Here is a 19,518-nt window from a genome sequence, read left to right on the forward strand (position 1 = left end):
ACAGTAGCTCACTTATGTTAACATAATAAGTTAACAACTGCTTCACTCCTTTGACTCACTGTACAGGGAATTCATTGTACAGAAAGACAGATCTTCCTTCAGAGACATCAGCAGTTTAATTCTCTGAAGCTCCCTGCAAAGAACACAGGGTTAATGCTTTGCTTATCTTCAGAAGAACTGATGGAAGTGCCTTGTCCAATGCAAGCCTTTCACTTGTTTGCAATAGAGCTGAACCAGTTCAGAGCAACAGACCCTGTCCTCTGTCTCTTGGAACCTCCTCAGTAGTTGGAATGCCTCATTATTAAACTTTATTTTAAGAAGATAGGGCAAGTAATGCCAGAAGAAATTCTGTCTCCATCTGAAGGTCGTGACAAAAAAAAAAAATCTCTGACTAACAGGACAGCTACACTGAACATAATGAGATTCTTTGGCATTATTAAATTTTTGACATCATGGAAGTGTTTTATGTACCTAGGTAAGTACAGATCAACCTTCCAAAGGACTGCTGAGAGAGAGAAGGCAGCAGGCAACCTAGGAACCCATTCCTATATGTTTCTCATGTGCCGCAGGGTCAATTTGCAAGCCTCAAAGCCACTCCTGCGTAAACTCCGCTAAAGTAGATATTAACTACACAGAGCATGAATGTACCTCAGATGAATGCAGAAAATGGACTTCCTCATTAGCAAACATGAACGCTGGTGAGACAAGAAAATACAATTTCATTTCATTTCATTTCATCAAGAATGTTGTTCTTCACTGAGGTCAAACAGAGCAGGAAGATGAAGCAACACTGTCTGCTGTCAAGCTGTTGAGTAGATATGCAATTGCTTCTACTGGTGCAAAGAAGAATTACTCTATCTTCTATACATAGCCTTTGCTAATAGTTGGTTTGTAGGTTTTATTGCTCTCCCTCCTGTGCTTCGTAATAGAGAGAGAAAATAAACTCTTACATTCTTACAAGGGTCAGCATACAGCTTTGCTCGGTGGAAAACTAGGGCTTCCAGTTGAGCGTGGAAGCCTTAGTTATGACAATAAGCACCGCATATTACGGCAGATGCTTTCATGAGGCCGCGGCTGAAGTAACGGCTGTGCAGTTTTCCACCTCCTCTCCCTGTCACATTCTTGTGAAACAAGGTTACAGCTGGATATGGAATGATCCCACTGTTCTGTCTCAGCATAGAAGCAAACTAACAAGTGCCATTCCAGGTGCTGAAACAAACAGTGGGCAATCATGCTGTATATAAATGTAGTGGGAAACATCAGATCAATATGGACAAATTTAGTGGGAAATGTCATCTGAGGGCCTGTTTTCAGGTGATGTGAATTCGCCCAGCTGAAGCACGTGAGCCCACCCCTGTAACCACTTTCAACTTGTAAATAATTAGGGAGCAGTGAGCCACATGCCTTTTTACAGCAACTGCCGGACGTATTAAAAAGACAGTCTGTATAACTAGAAAGTCAAAGGAATGGCTGATTTGGTTTATCTTGCCCTGGACTATCAACAGTGGTTCATTCATCCTCTTTTGCGTGCTTCCCTTCTTTCTTTCCTGTAGAATGGTTCCTTCGGGCTCACTGAGACTGTAGATGTTTGTGTAATTCCAAACCATAAAGAGATGCTACCAATTAACTAAGCAATTGGAAATCACCTCAGTGAAATGAAGACCCTTATCCTGAAAGCCTGACTCAGACAAGTTCTCTCGCCATCTAACTCCTACACGGTTATTAATTATTAGAGGCTTCTTGTTTAGGCTGTCTTGCAATCGGAAAAGTTAGTGTAAGAGCATCAATTCTGTGACTTCTGCCACCTCAGTCAGGTAATTCCCGTTCACATAGCCTATATAGAAAAGGGAGGGAAGAGAGGAGGGAGGGAGCGAAGAAGCACCAGTAAAATGGATTTATACCCCTCCCTTGAGTGTGAAATAAATATCTCAGGCTTGAATTTGTTGTTATTGAAAAAACAAGTGAGTGACAGACTGCTGAAGCAGCAGGGTTGCAGTAGTGTTTCTGGAAGACAGGGGAAACACGGTGTGCATTGCAGGGAGACACAATGTCCTGTTGGACCAACTATTATTACTGTAGCTGGAAAAAGAGAAGAAATACTATGATTCACCAGTTGCCTTGTCTATGACTGTATCTAATGGGCTCATATGGAAGCAGTTGTTTAGTCCTTCATTTGTGGGGTCCCAAGTGTTGTTTATATATGTCTGTTTGTTTGTTTGTTTGTTTGTTTTCCTAATGCTACAGACACCACTGCTGTGCTCATACACAAATAAAAATCCAAGATACACGTTCTAACCTCTGTTCTGTGGCAGTCAGTAGCCACAGAGCATTCATGGTCTTGGCCAACTTTGTTGCAGACATAACTAACTGGCTATGAACAACTGAACAGACATATTTATGGGCCAAAGGTAGAATGGTAGATGAACGGGAAAAATCCTGATAGTCCATAAAGGGTGTATTACTAGGAGATACCACCAGGTCAGCATCCATGGCTCCTGAACTGTCATGTTCATGATCACAGAAGAAAGCTGCTGCTTGGCCTGTGCTGAGGTGAGGAGATTCCGCACCCTCTCACGGATTTTCTCCCAGCTGAGATTCAAACTGGAATTCAACCTACCAGAAAAGATCCAACAGTCGCATCTCAGTTCCCCGCTACAGTGAGATCATTTTATCTCTTTGTGTGCTTTTATATCTAATGCCCTACTCATCATATCCTATAAAACCTTCATATAAAGGCACGATGGTCCCTTCATCCTCTCCTATCAAACGACTGAATAGAGGCACACACACATGATTCCTCTTTTATCCCTTGTGATATCTCAGTGAAATGGAGACCCTTATCCTGAAAGCCTGACTCAGACAAGTTCTCTTGAAACCAATTTCAGGGAATACATCTGTGGCATTTGTCTACCTGAGGCATCAGTCAACTGTGGAACTCGCCAGATAACTAACAAAAATTATTTCGTGATAATGAAAGTGTCTTATCAAAAGAAATAAAAAAAAAATGCATGGGAAATCAATCTCACATTTCAGGTTATAAAGGTAGCTAGCAATTGATAGGGGTGACAAAAACATTCCTTACGGTATTTCTTTCTGCAGTTGTATTCGACATGGGTTTTCACGCCTCCTACTAAAGTGTTTGATACTAGTCCCTAAAGGAGACCTTCTGGATGAACTATGGCTTTTCCATATATCTGATATTATTCTGCATGTGAAGAATGCATTTCCTGAAGAATTGTTACAATTTTTCTACTGAAATTTGTCTGACAATCCTAAATTCACGTTGTATAAGAAGTCAAAACGTGAATCTTCTTGGTCATTCAGCTTGTGTTCTACAGCACAAAGTCACTCAAGTAACTGTTTTTGAGTAAGAATTTGTAACCTGTTTTGAAAAGCAGAGGGACTCCAAACAGATCTTGCTGACTTGTGATGTTGGAAAGTAAAAGGTGAAGCTACACTGTGAAAAGGTGAATCCCCCTGACTGGGAGAACAATGTAAGCAACTGACAGGTTCATCTGTTCCAAGAGATGATGAATCATGTTCAGAAGTAGTCTGTTCAGATGGTTCTTTGACAATCTAGGGAATAAGGAAGCAAATTTCCATAATTAGAATTTACATATGACATAGGAAAAGAAAGAGCATGGGGGAAAAAAAAGGCAGGTAGATGCTGTCACCCATTTTATTGAAAAGAATAATAAAGGGGATCTTATAGATGAGCTGAAAATTCCTACTGCCAAACATAAAACTTGCAGGTAGACCCACTATGAGGCACATGCAATGGAAGCCCTTAAGACTGACACAACAAATACACGCTGAATTCCTCATACTGATGAGTAGCTGACAAAAGCTAATCAAATTCATTGTTTTAGCCAGAGACAATCACATTAGTAGAAAGGCAAGACACCACAGAAAACATGAGCAAGCTGCTCTTATCTTCATGTATAAAAGCTTATTTTGCTGCATTAAACTAACGAGCATCCCTCTCAACTAGTCATGCTGGCCTTTCACATTTATATGAATCTCCACAGAAACAGTACCAACTCATTATTTTCCTAGAATCCTCCCCATTGACAGATACTAATTACTTTCTTCTCCCATTAATATAAGGTAGGTTTCAGCTCACGACTGACAGCAAAGAAACCCTCTCTCATATTGCTATAATGACGTGTCCCCACTGCAGCTTTTGTGTGAAAGACCTTTGTACATTTCACACAACTGCAACTTCTGTGTAGTCAGAAGGATCAGAGCAGTACATGACAAAGTGCTGACCTGGTCTCAAATCAGTTCAGGTATTCTAGTGTGCCAGCAGTAACTTTCTTTAGCAACTATAAAAGAAATCCTAGACCAAAAGTTGTATTTGCAAAAGAAACTCTCATTCAGGATCATATTACATTGATTTTACTGCTGTCAATAGTCAAGCAAATTAGACCAGTGCTAACACAAGTATGTTTTTACTTACCACATCCCCACATGAAATGCAGACATTGGTCTATTAGTTGTAGACCACTTATAAGCTAGACTTCTCTATAGCTTTGTTGAAATATGGTCTGTAGATGTCCTGTAATATTGCACAGTGAAACTTTAATATGGACTTTCCCTATATTTTTGCAAAACTAAGGATTTTGACGAAATTCTTTGTAAGTTTGCATATTTCTGTGGGACTTTTATCTTCCAGAAGCCAAAGTATCACGTCTCTCACATTTTGTCCAAGACAGATAACTAACATTACTCATTACCGTCTTCTGAATCATCAGCCCTCCTCATGGAATTGTTTCATTAGAACTCATAGATTAAACTGGTAGCACAAGAGACATGATTTTCCACTTGTTATCCTTTCATTACCTTAACTGAGGTATTTGGTGCTTCACAGTTATCAAAAGATAAAGCTAAAAAAAAAAAAATAAAAAAAAAATTAAGTGTTTTAGTGACTATTATTAGGAATTAATCTTAGGTTCGTGTTCAATACATTAGCACAAAAGCCGAAAAGAAAACATGCCAATTGTTTCTTACAGGAAAACGCTGTTTGTGATTTCAGTTACATTACGTACGTGTGTTACCGTCTTTTCATGTGGAGGAACTACTCCTGTGAAATTACCTCCATTAGACAAACCTTCTTAGATTTCTGGATATTCTGAATAAATATACATGAATAAGAAGGACTTATTTGTACCAAATTATTTGTCAGAACAGAAATGCAAAGATTTTCTTGGATTTTATGACTTTATTGTCATTTCCCAATGTGCTGATTAGACTATGAATAGTTTGCGTAAGATAAGGGGGCAGAACAGATGACGCATGAAAATTCATACAATGTCATACTGATGCAGGGATTCATCCAAGCCCCCTTAAGTATTTCAATTCATGTGAGTGGACTTTGTATGAGGACCTTTACAGGTTCAGGACCTTTAAAGGTGTACTGAAACAACAAATAATTTGAGAAAGAAAGACAACATTAGTGAAGAACAAACACATAAAGATCCTCTTTTCTTGAAATGACTTCAAGACCAGAGGCATACGTTACATAAGAAGGGCAAAATCACTTTCTGGAACTTCCACCTACATATTCATATTCTACCACGTCAAGCCAGGTATTGCTACTTGTCTGTCTTCAACAGTGCTTTCTTCTGTGAACAGTTCACCAGAACTGAAAAACATCAAAATCCTGCATATATTTTTTAAAAAGATTTGTTTGAGGTAGGTAGTAATATCAACATTGTTGTTCGACATGTTCTATTATTACCAGCAGCAAAATATAAATACCTTGGTTCACACAGCATTTAAGAGAATCTCTTGCTGATCTCACACTTTGTTTCACACTATGGTGAAGTAACGGTGAGGTTACTTTACTGAATGATTTGGAACTGCCCACCTAAAACCAAAGAAATAATAGGAAGATGCACTTCTTAACATACAAAAACTTGTTTGAATGAAAAGCATCTCCAGCCTTCACAAACAATATTAAATTCACTCATTTTAACTTTTTTTTTTTTTTTTTTTTTCCCTGAAAAGCACCGAAGTATTTACATGGCACGATGCAAACATATTTGTAAAATCACCTCCTTGAAAAACACAGTTTGCTTGGCCTTCTAGGTTTGATTTCAAAACTAGCGACTTCCCACACAACAGAAAGTTTCAGGACAAAATGTACAGCAAGAAACATACACAAGTTTTAGGAATATAAAGTGGAATACTACTTCTGGAAATAAGAACTTTTCTATGCTCAGTTTCCTACACAGACCCTCAACCATATGCAATGAAAATCGTTCTAAAGGAAGAAGTCTTCTTTTAAGAGTTAAGAAATGCTGTTATGAAAGAAACAATCAGAACTGTTACTGGGAGAGGCAGCTTCTCTCTTCCTCAGAGAAGCACATCCTTGGCTCACAGTTCCTGTCAACTTGATTCCTACTCCTAAGTAGGGAAAAGACTTATTTCCCTACTCCAAGCACTGATTATACCAACAGACAGCCCATTTGCGCTAGACCAGTAGCTCTGATAGCCGATCACTACTCGCACTGCTTTAAATGCTAAAACGTAAACACCCTCAAATGACTGGTAGTGTTCCCTAGTGCCAGTTATGGGCTGGAGCTTTCATGTGACCCCAGCAAGTCTCATTGCCCACTTCCTTAAGATATTTGGCAGTATGATGGCAAAGAATGTGAAGATAAAATGTATGTCAGTGAGATTAAGAGACTGTATCCGTTGCTAAATATTGTGTGAATGTTTCAGTGAGGACATGAAAAGTTGACATCAGGAGAATTTGGAGTGAGAACGGTACATAGCGTATGTTACACAAGAAGCAGCATAGAAGGAACCTGCACTTGCCAGTGTAGATCAATAGGGAACCCCTGACTGAGCTAAACATGAAAACTAGGTACACAGTGGGAGTGGTGATGGGCCAATGGAGGTAAAAAAATATAATTGCCTGAGCCTGTAAGGATGGCATCAGAAACCCAAAGCTCATCTAAAGTTAAAACTAGCAAGAGATGAGAAAGGTAACATGAACAGATTCTGTAAGTACATTACTAACAAAATAAAAGCTACGGTAAATATGAGCCTGCAGCTTCACAGGCAGAGAACCGTGATGAAGGGCACAGAAAAGACTGAGGTACTTACTGAAAATTCTGTCTCAGTTTTCACTGGGAAATCAGGCTTTTCAGGCTTATGACCCTTTTAGCAGGGTCATGGGGAGTGAATCTGGTACCCCCAGTTAAAGATCACTTTAGAACACCTGATACCAAGAAGTACAGTGGGTCTCAAGGAAATGCATCTGAGGATGCTGAAGGAACTGGCTGATACCATTTGCATTGTGGTTCCCATTTTCTTTGAAAGGTCACAGCAACTCGGCAGAGCCCTGACAGGGAAAATGCAAACGTCACACACATCTTCAAGAAAGGCGAGGAGGATGATACAGGGAATTACAGACCAGCCACCTAACCTTGGTCCATATCTCAGGGATTTTTCCCCCAAAGCTTGAGGTGCCCTTACAGAACCATTTGACCCCTCTGCTGACTGAAAAGGAAAGACAGAAAGACACACTGCAGAAGGGGTAGAGCTGAATAAGACAGCCTGATCTGCTCCCTGCGTAACAACTATTGCAACTAAGAAAATGTGACATGTGCTAGTAGTAGAAGACTCTCTTCTGAGAGGTACAGAGGCACCCATCTGCCTACCTTAACTGCTCTTGAGAGAAGTCTGCTGCTTACCTTAGTAATCAAGAGGTATTACAGAGCCCTGGGAGCAGCAGTGAAGGACTCTGGAGCACAGGTAGTTTTTTCATAAGTCCTCACAGTCAAAGGGAAGAGGATTGAAAGGACCAATCAAATCTGGTAAATCAACAGATGGTTACAGGACTGGTGTCACAGACAGGGGTTTGGCTACTTAAACCATGGGACTCACTTTGAGAAACCTAGACTGCTGGGGGCTGATGGGGTCCACCTGTCAGAGAAAGGGAAAAGCATCTTTAGCCATAGGATTGCCAAGCTTCTGAAGAGGGCTTTAAACAAGAGTTGCCAGATGATGGGAATCTCAATCCATCCCACTCCTCCCAGTTTGATGGCAGTGTTAGCGATAGATGCCCAGAGCCTGGAGAAGGGTCACAGGCCACCAGGAGAGCACCTGAAGAGCAGCACAAAGGAATTCCAGCCACTCCAGCCAGTAAGTCAGCTTCATCAAGGGCCCAGTTTAACATCTCTATGCTAACACACGTAGCATGGGGAATAAACAAGAGGAGTTGGAGATGTATGCAAGCCTGCAGGGCTGTGACCTAACTGCCATTACATGGTGAGATGGCTTCCATGGCTGGAGTGTTGGAATGGAAGGATGCATGCTCTTTAGGAAGGAAAGTTAGAGGAGATGAGAAGGGGTTGTTGCCCTCTCTGTCAATAAGCATCTGGAGAATATAGAACTCTGCCTGGGGATGTATGAGGGGCTGGCAGAGAGCTTATGGATTGGGATTACAGGGAGGGGAGGGGCAGGGGACATTATAGTGGGGTCTGCTACAAGCCACCTGATCAGGAAGACCAAGCAGATGAGGAAGACCAAGCAGGTGAGGCCCTCTATAGACACATAGAAGCAGCCTCATGTTCACAAGCCCTGATATGGGGGACTTCAACCACCCTGATATCTGTTGGAGGGACAGCACAGCAGGGCACAGGCAATCCAGGAGGTTCCTGGAACGTATTGACGACGACATCCTTCTCCAAGTGAGAGAGGAGCCAATGAAGGGAGGTGCTGTGCCAGACCTCATTCCCACCAACATGGAGGGGCTGGAGGGGAATGTGAAACTTAAGGGCAGCCTTGGCTGCAGTGACCATGAAATAGTGGAGGCCAAGATCCATAGGGCAATGAAGAGGGCACATGGCAAATTCACTACCCTGGACTTCAGGAGAACAGACAGTGCCCTCTTCAGGGATCTGCTTGGCAGAGTACCATTAAATAAAGCCCTGCAGGGAAGAGGGTCTGAAGAAAGCTGGTTAATATTGAAGGAACACCTCCTCCAAGCTCAAGAGTGATACATCCCAACAAAGAGGGCAAGAATGCCAGGAGGCGGGCATGGATGAACAAGAAGCAAAGCTTGCAGGGCTATGACCTAACTGGCATTACATGGTGAGATGGCTTTCATGACTGGGGTGTTGGAATGGATGGATATAGGCTCTTTAGGAAGGAAAGGTGGAGGAGATGTGGCAGAGCTCATCTGAACTGAAAAATAGCAAAATCCTGCATACATTTTAAAAATATCCTTCCCTATCAAACAACTGAATAGAGACACACACAAATAATTCTTCTTTTATCCCTTGACTCCTTCAGGCTGCTTATTTCTTCCTGTCAGTTTCTTTACGTTACACACTGCCAGTGTAGTTCTCATCACTTTCCTTTGTCTCCAGCTCCGCTTCCATCACTGTCCTCAAGACTTGCTCTCTTTTCCCCTGGATTAAATGCTCTCTTCCCTCCATACCCATGCTTCTCTCCCTCAGTCTTTCCTCTAGTCCTCTCTTTTCCTCCATATATTATTTCCTGAAGGCTCTTCTCTAGCCCCTCTTTCTTCGTTTCCTCTCTCTCCTTTGACACTACTTTCTTCTCCCATCCTCCATTTTTCTGCTAGCTGCCCCTTCCCAAACAAAGGTCCTATGTGGCAAAAGCAATGCTTCCACACCTGTACTCCTGTGTAAACTACTGTGTCTACACCTTTGTTAGAATGCAAGACAGATACGTCTGTCAAGTATCTCAAAGCAAAGGTATTGTTATTGCCACTGCCTCTGTGCAGTCCGGACATATATGCTGTCTAAGACTTTCACTGTCACAGGCATCAGTACCAATTTAAAACCAGGTAAGATTAGAACTAAGACCAGCAGTAGACCCATGTTCTGCTGAGGAAGCAGCAGCAGCCCACGCATGATAACCTAGGGCATCTCAAACAGCATCAAGCTCCTGTGTTTAGTAGTTGAATCCCTCACCTGGTTTCCTGCCTGCTCTGCCATTACCTTAATATTCAGCTGGGGGGAAGATAAAGAACTTCCCTCTCACCAGCTTTCATTATGTGTGTGAAACAAACCAGTGCTTTTGAATGCCAGTGACAGAAAACAATTCTACAAAGCAAATCTGCAAAGTCCAAAATATATGCAGAACTCTGGATAACAAAAATGTATTAATCCCTTATAAACAATGCCACTCCAACACTTTCATTCCAATATCATCTCTTTCTTGCAGTCCTGCAAGAGTAGGCATGCAATGGAGAGCGTGACTTTGCAACAACAATAAAACAGATTTAATGAGGATTAGAAATCCATTTGAGAAAAGGCAGAAGAGTTTCTAGAAAAAATGAACCCAGATAAAATACATACACATAACAGGAGTGACCATACTCTTTTTGGGAAAAAAAAAAAGAAAAGAAAAAAAAAAGGAAGAAGAAAAAGGCATCACATTTTCACACTTGAAAAACAAAACAAAACAAAACCTGCACAATTAAGAAAAAAAGACATTTTTTGATACTCCTCTGTATTTACTCTTGAAAATTATGGGTTAATGGAAAACTCTTCTTAGTGTGAGTAAAACTGGAATGAAAAGTAAACCCACTGATGCTGAAGACAGCCCAGTCTAATCCAGACATCACTTTCCTAAATTCCAGAACAGCCCTAATGTCCAATGGACTCTACATTTGACATGGAAGTCAGGTCCTTGCCAGACACAGAATGGTCAGCAAGAAGTCACTCCTGACCATGGGATTCCTCCACCAAAGGCATCATGACTTCATGAAATTAGTCCCATGAGTCTTCCTGTTATTTCACTGTATTGAAATTCAGATTCCATTCATTTCAGTGCTGGAGTGAGGTCTCAAGAACTTGTGATAAAAACATAGCCTTTCATGATACAAAAAATACTTGATTTTGACATACCTATGTGAGTGTTTGTACATAGATGGGTGTGGATGGAATTATGAATTCCTAGTATGGTTAGTACACTGAGTGAAACAAAACTGTCCTTTAAATACAGTATGTATGTCGGGAAAAACATTGTTACTCAGTGCCTAGCATGATTAGATCCATCTGCAGAACAACAAATAATTATGGGTGCCCTTCTCTATTTTGTTATGAAAACCAAAATACGCTGTACTCCTGTCTAGTGTAGAGTTTTTCCACATCTTTGAAAATTACCTTTGTGAGAACAGAGTTGAAAACCTGCAGCCTTCCAAGTTGTAAAAAAATGGTTATCAAACCTATTTCAGCCACTCACCTGCTTGCAGAGCCAGGAGACACTAGAAAAATTCTATTGCTTGAAATGTGGGATGACAGTCTGGAGCACAGATATAGGCTAGGTGGAGAATGGACTGAGAACAGCCCAGGATTGAGGAGAACGACCTGGGGGTGTTGACTGATGAGAAGCATGACATGAGCCAGCCATGTGCCGTATGGGCTGCATCAAAATAAGTGTGGCCAGCAGGTTGAGGGAAGTGATTCTCCTCCTGTACTCTGTTCTTGTGAGATCCCACATGGAGTGCTGTGTTCAGCTTTGGGGCCCCCAATATAAGAAGGACATGGAGCTATTAGAATGAGTCCAGAGGAAGGCCACAAGGATGATCAAAGGGCTGGAGCACCTCTCCTACAAAGACAGGCTGAGGGAGTTGGGGTTGTTGAGTCTGGAGAAGAAAAGGCTCTGGGGAGACACTATAGCAGCTTTCCAGTACCTAAAGGGGGCCTACAGGAAAGCTGGTGAGGGACTCTGTCAGGTAGTGTCATAACAGGACAAGGAGTTATGGCTTTAAACTAAAAGAGGGTAGATTTAGATTAGATATAAGGAAGACATTCTTCACTCTGAGGGTGATGAGGCACTAGAACATGTTGCCCAGAAAAGTTGTGGATGCCCCATTCCTGGAAATGTTTAAGGCCAGGCTGGATGGGGCTTTGGGCAACCTGGTCTAGTGGAAGGTGTCCCTGCCCAGGGCAGGGGGTGTGGAAAGGGGTGATCTTTAAGGTCACTTCCAGGCCAAACCATTCTATGATTCTGTGATTCCATAATAGAAAAATCCCTACTATTTCCTGATGTGACTATTTAAGTATGTTCATCAAGGTTATTGGTTATATCCTTATCATATAATATGTACATATGTTAATGTAGAAATAAATGTTGAAGCTATGTGGTTTTCAGGATATTGGAGGCAATTTGTTGTTATTAAAATATTTTCCCAGTATTTATAAAGATGTATAGCGTCTTTGTGGAATGCAATTCCTTGTGGTTTAAGATTTAAATTTATGTTGAAAATTCAGAAAAGGACATCACCAGGTAATATCTCCTAGTGCTGGTGCACATGTTCACTGGATGGCCAGAAGCCTTCCCATGCCAAAGTAATAGACACCAAAGTAATAGAATCATAGAATATCCCAAGTTGGAAGGGACCCACGAAGATCACTGAGTCCAACTCTCTCCACACAGGTCTACCCAAAAATGCAGACCATATGACTAAAAGCATAATCCAAATGCTTCCTAAACTCTGACAGGCTGGGTGCCGTGACTACGTCCCTGTTCCAGTGTACGACCACCCCCTTGGTGAAGAACCTTTTCCTGATATCCAACCTGAACTTCCCCGGTTGCAGCTTGACTCCATTCCCTCATGTCCTATCGCTGGTCACCAGAAAGAAGAGATCGGCGCTTGCCCCTCCACTCCCCCTTGTGAGGAAGCTGTGGTAAGGTCTTCCCTCAGCATCCTCTTTTCCAGGCTGAACAAACCAAGTGACCTCAGCCGCTTCTCACACGTCTTCCCCTCTAGGTCCCTCACCATCTTCGTAGCCCTCCTCTGGACACTCTCCAACAGTTTCACATCGTTTTTGTACTGTGGTGCCCAGAATTGCACACAGTACTCAAGGTGAGGCCGCACCAGCACAGAGTAGAGCAGGACAATCACTTCCCTTGACTGACTAGCAATGCCGTGCTTGATGCACTCCAGGATACGGTTGGCCCTCCTGGCTGCCAGGGCACACTGCTGGCTCACATCACAGAATCACAGAATCATCTAGGTTGGAAGAGACCTCCAAGATCACCTAGTCCAACCTCTGACCTAACACTAACAAGTCCTCCAATAAACCATATCACTAAGCTCAACATCTAAACGTCTTTTAAAGACCTCCAGGAATGGTGACTAAACCACTTCCCTGGGCAGCCCATTCCAATGCCTAACAACCCTTTCAGTAAAGAAGTTCTTCCTAACATCCAACCTAAACCTCCCCTGGTGCAACTTTAGCCCATTCCCCCTTGTTCTATCACCGGGCACGTGGGAGAACAGACCAATCCCCACCTCGCTACAGCCTCCTTTAAGGTACCTGTAGAGTGTGACAAGGTCGCCCCTGAGCCTCCTCTTCTCCAGGCTGAACAATCCCAGCTCCTTCAGCCGCTCCTTGTAAGACTTGTTCTCCAGACCCCTCACCAGCTTTGTTGCCCTTCTCTGGACACGCTCGAGCACCTTGATGTCCTTCTTGTAGCAAGGGGCCCAAAACTGAACACAGTACTCGAGGTGCGACCTCACCAGAGCTGAGTACAGGGGGACAATCACTTCCCTAGTCCTGCTGGCCACACTGTTTCTTATACAAGCCAGGATGCTGTTGGCCTTCTTGGCCACCTGAGCACACTGCTGGCTCATATTCAGCTGACTATCAACCAGTACTCCCAGGTCCTTCTCTGCCAGGCAGCTTTTTAACCACTCATCTCCCAGCCTGTAGGGCTGCTTGGGGTTGTTGTGCCCCAGGTGCAGGACCTGGTACTTGGCCTTGTTGAACTTCATACAGTTGGCCTCAGCCCATCGGTCCAGCCTATCCAGATCCTCCCGCAGAGCCTTCCTACCCTCGAGCAGATCGACACATGCACCTAACTTGGTGTCGTCTGCAAACTTACTGAGGGTGCACTCGATCCCCTCATCCAGATCATCAATAAAGATATTAAAGAGAACTGGCCCTAATACTGAGCCCTGGGGTCTCCACTAGTGACTGGCCTCCAACTGGATTTAACTCCATTCACCATGACTCTTTGGGCCCTGCTATCCATCCAGTTTTTAACCCAACAAAGCATACACCAGTCCAAGCCATGAGCAGCCAGTTTCTTCAGGAGAATGCTTTGGGAAGTGGTGTCAAAAGCCTTACTGAAATCAAAGTAGACCACATCCACAGCCTTTCCCTCATCCACTAAGCGTGTCACTTTGTCATAGAAGGAAATCAGGTTCATTAAGAAGGACTTGCCTTTGATAAACCCATGCTGACTGGGCCTGATTGCCTGGTTGCCCTGCAACCTTATATTGAACTTGCTGTCAACCACAACCCCCAGATCCCTCTCTGCGGGGCTGCTCTCCAGCCTCTGGTCCCCCAGTCTGTATGTATAGCTAGGGCTGCCCCTTCCCAGGTGCAGGACCTGGCACTTGCTTTTGTTAAACTTCATACAATTGGGGATTGCCCATCTCTCCAATTTGTCGAGATCTCTCTGCAAGGCCTTTCCACTCTTGACAGAGTCAACAGCTCCTCCCAGTTAAGTATCATCAGGAAACTTACTCAAAACACATTCTAGTCCTACATCCAAATCGTTTATAAAAACATTGAAAAGAACTAGCCCTAAAATGGAGCTCTGGGGGACCCCACTGGTGACTGGCCACCAGCCTCATGTATCCCCATTTACAATAACCCTTTGAGCCCTACCAATCAGCTAATTGTTCACCCATCATATTATGTTTTTATCTAGCTGTATGCTGAACATTTTGTCCAGTAGGATCCTATGAGAAACCGTATTGAAAGCTTTACTGAAATACAAAAAGATCACATCAGCTGGCTTCCCTTGATTGACTAGATGGGTGATCTTATCATAAAAGGAAATTAAATTTGTTAAGCAGGACCCACCCCTCGTGAAACCATGTTGGCTGTGACCTATGATTGCATTGTCCCCCAGGTGTGTTTCAGTAACACCCATGATAATCTTCTCCATAATTTTGCCAGGCACTGACATGAGACTGACAGGTCTATAGTTACCAGGGTCTTCCTTCTTGCCCTTCTTGAAAACTGGCACAACGTTTGCCAGCTTCCAGTCAACTGGACCTCTCCAGATTCCCAAGACCAGTAAAAAATAATTGAGAGAGGTCCCACGATGACGTCAGCCAGCTCCCTGAGCACCCTGGGATGAATCCCATCAGGCCCCATGGACTTGTATGGATCCAGGTGGAGCAGCAAATCCTGCACATGTTCAGGATTAGCTGGGAGTTTATCATTCCCACTGTCATGGTCCTCCAGCTCAGGGCACCCAGGGTCCCGAAGCCCATCATCGGTGTTGAAGACAGGGGCAAAGAAGGCATTAAACATCTCTGCTTTGCCTATGTCCTTGTCTGTGAGGTATCATCAAGTAGTGGACCTGTGTTTTCTCTGGTCCTCCTTTTTCTGTTTGCACATTTAAAAAAGCCCTTTTTATTGTCTCCCATAGTCCTGGCCAGCTTCAACTCTAACTGGGCTTTGGCCTCATGAATTTTCTCCCTACAAATGTGAACAGCATCCATGTAGTCCTTCCACGTTGCCTGACCCTGCTTCCAGCAGCCATACACTTTCTTTTTGTGCCTAAGCTCCAGAAGAAGATCCCTGGTCAGCCAAGCTGACTTTCTGGCCCACCTGATTGACTTCCGATATTTTGGAATTGCCTGATCCTGTGCTTTTAGGAGGCAGTGCTTAAAGACTGACCAGCACTGATGGACGCCAATGTCTCCTAAAGCAGTTTCCCTGGGGATCTTACTAACTAGTTCCCCAAGCAGCCTGAAGTCTGCTCTCCCCATATCCAGGGTTGAAGTTTTGGTGGCAGTTTTTCTCCTGTCACCAAAAATTTTATACTCGACCACTTCACGGTCACTATGACCAAGACAGCCACCAATTGCCACTTCACCTGCAAAACCCTCCCTGTTTTTTAAATTAAAAAAAAACAAACATTGAACTAAAATTTCCCAGGAAGCTCAACTAAAATGGCCAGAAGCCTTAACAACAGCTTTACTGAAAGTTAGGTCAGCCTCCAGAGCTGAAGAAAGTTAGCCCATTTGAATTGTTATATGGCAAATCATACCTGGTAAATGATTTGGTGACAGAAGGGAGGCAAATGCATGTAAGAAGGGAAGGTTGAGTAAGACAATATTTGCTGTTTTTGTCTGCTGTGTTCTCATCTCTTCATAGATACATACAGTAGCAACTACTGATACCATTGGATCACAGAATCACAGAATGGCTGAGGTTGGAAGAGATCTCTGAAGATCATCTAGTCCAACCCTTCTGCCAAGCATGATCACACAGAGGACATTGCGCAGGATGACATCCAGGTAGGTTTTGAATATCTCCGGAGAAGGAGACTCCACAACCTCTCTGAGATGTTCTGGTACACCCATTCTGACCTGGACATCTGGTGCTGATCCAAATGTGGAAAGATGAGCCTCCAAAGCAAAAGTGGAAATGATCTTATAGAATCTTGAGAAAAGAAGACTGAGAGGAGATCTTATTAATGTTTACAGATATCTTAAGTGTGGGAGACAGAGGGATTTGGCCAATCTCTTTTCAGTGGTTTGTGGGGACAGGACAAGGGGCAATGGCCAAAAAATGGATCACAGGAAGTTCCGCACCAACATGCGGAAGAACTTCTTCACGGTAAGGGTGATGGAGCACTGGAACAGGCTGCCCAGGGTGGTTTGGAGTCTCCTTCTCTGGAGATATTCAAGGCCCATCTGGACACCTACGTGGGCAACCTGCTCTAGGGAACCTGCTTTGGCAGGGGGGTTGGACCCGATGATCTCTTGAGGTCCCTTCCAACCCCTATAATTCTGCGATTCTGTGATTCCTTCCAACCCCTACAATTCTGTGATTCTGTGATTCTGCGATTTTAGAATCATAGAATGGTTTGGGTTGGAAGGGACCTTAAAGATCATCTCATACTTCCTGCCATGGGCAGGGACACCTTCCACTAGAGCAGGTTACTCAAAGCCCCAACCAAACTGGACTTGAACGCTTCCAGGGATGGGACATCTACAGCTTCTCTGGGCAACTTATTCCAGTGCCTAACCAAGCTTTGAGTAAAGAATTTGTTCCTAATGTCTAACCTAATCTACTCTCTCTTAGTTCAAAGTCATTACTCCACACCAACCCTGTAATGAAAGTAGAAGGGATCAAATCAGCGATTCACTACACTCATGTAAAAGCAGCATTACCAGAAGAGTAGAAGTGAGACCTACCATCAGAAGGAGCACAAGAGACTTAGTGGCAAGTTGAACCAACGAGGACATGAAATTGCTGTTTAAAAGGACAAAATGATATTTATTCTGGTTATATTTTCCTTAACAGGGCTGACCTACAGTTCTCATTCTTGGACACAGAATTCTATAGATCAGATAGCTTTAAACTTAACCCATTTTGCGAATATATCATCTTGTTTGGTGTGCACCCATGTACCTGCCTCAACACACAACAAAACTCGTACCTATGCTATACCACTCACTGTGAACAAGACAGATATATGGTAATTAGCAAACTCGAGCAATGATATTATTACCTCCCCATCACAATTTTCCTCCATCTCTGCATATCCTATTGAAAGAGAAAATCTGTCATGTATATACTCACTTAATAGAAGTAGGGAGAATGTTGCCCAGGGACCATATGTAGGTTCGTGGAACCTGACTGGAAAATGTAAAATGACTATTACAGTTGAAACTACCAATTACACTATCATAAGAATTATGGAAATAGAAGTGGGTCTATCAGCCTTCATTGGTGGATATTCCTGGGAGGAGTATATTGGCTATGTGGTCCATAAGCATGTAAAGCATTTCTTCCTAGGTGGTAGAGAACTTGTGCCCTGGGGGCCATAATTTCAGAGGTTAAGTTCCCTAAACATTCAGAGATAAAGGGTGGTCTAAGACCACAGGCTATCTTTATGACGCCTCTGGAAAAATGAGGAATTTATAATCCTCTTTCAAACAGAAATATCTGGCTTCATGCTTTGCGGAGGGCTTTAATGCTTTCATGGGGAATAACAGAACTTGAAAGGGCACTAATAAACATTTCTACAACACTAGTAAACAATTTCTGTGGCACTAGAAATTATAAGCAATGCCACTACCGATGTTGTCAGATGAATATGAACATAAATAGAACAAGAATCCCAAATAGCTTTGGAAAATTGTCTTTCCTTAGAGATGGTACTCGCAGCTCAGGGAGGTGTTTGTGCTATAATAAACTGCAGCTGCTATGTCTTTGTAAATGAGAAGAAGCAAATTCAGACAGATAACAACTGAACCTAGAAAGCATCATATTTGTTTCACCAAGTGTCTCAGGATGCAGCCATCAATAATTGACTAGATTTTTCCTGGCTCTGGTCATGGTTGCTAGACTTTGAATGGTTAAAACCACTGTTTTTAGTTGTCATATTGATGGAGCAACCCCCAGTGGAGCACCTGGATCTGGCCTGAGGGAGGCTGTTGCCCACAGAGAGCCTGTGCAGGAGCAGACTCAACGCTGGAGCTGCAGCCTGTGGAGAGGAGCCCATGCAGGAGCAGGGGATCTGTCGGGAGTTGCCACCCATGGGGGATACATGTTGGAGCAGTTTGCTTCTGAAGGATGGACTCCAAGGTACACGACCATATTGGAGCAGTTCTTGAAGAACTGCTGTCTGTGGAAGGCCCATGTAGGATCAGTTCAGGAAGGAGTTCATTTTGTGAGGGACCCCCCAATGGAGCAGAGGAAGAGAGTGACCATGAAAGAGAGGTAGAGACTGAACTCAGCCCCCATTCCCCATTCCCCTGCACCTCTCAAGGGGAGAACGTAGAAGATGGTGAACAGGGGGAAAGGTGTTTTCAGTTTGCTTTAATTTCCCACTTTTCTAGTCTGTTAGTGATAGGCAATAAATTATATTAATCTCCCTATACCAAGTTTGTTTTGCCCATGATGATAATTGGTGAGTAATATTTCTATCCCTACCTCAACCCTTGAGCCCTTTCCATCATCTTTTCTTCCCCTCTTCCTTTAAGAAGGGTAGTGAGAGATGGCTGCAGTGGAGTTCACCTGACCAGCTGGGCAAAATCACCACAAAAATATACCCATCAAAAAGCAAATGTATGGAAACGTGGGATTTGAAGCTTCCCCCTGCTGTTCCTCTGAAATGCACATGCTCAACAGATATAAGTTAGATGAAATAGAACAGCCAAACAGAAGCAGCTAGAGTGACAGTTTCACAAGTTAGCTGTGTATAAGTAATGGAGATTCAAGTCAGAGGTGTAACTGCTGTGCGAAAGATCGCCAAGTAACTGATTCTGCAGAATTATATAGTTAATTATTTATTTAAAAGACCTTTGTGTAGATTCTGTCTCTGTGTGCTTGTTTGTCAGGTAGACCAGGCATAAACGTATAGATAACAATAATAGCAGATATATACACAAGTACAGAAAACAGTGCCTCTGGGTATACATAATATATATATATATAAATATATATATAATATTTACAAAATCCTTCCTATAAACCTTTAACTGTATAT

Source organism: Anser anser, assembly GCF_964211835.1.
Source record: "Anser anser genome assembly, chromosome: Z".
Classification (NCBI taxonomy): domain Eukaryota; kingdom Metazoa; phylum Chordata; class Aves; order Anseriformes; family Anatidae; genus Anser; species Anser anser.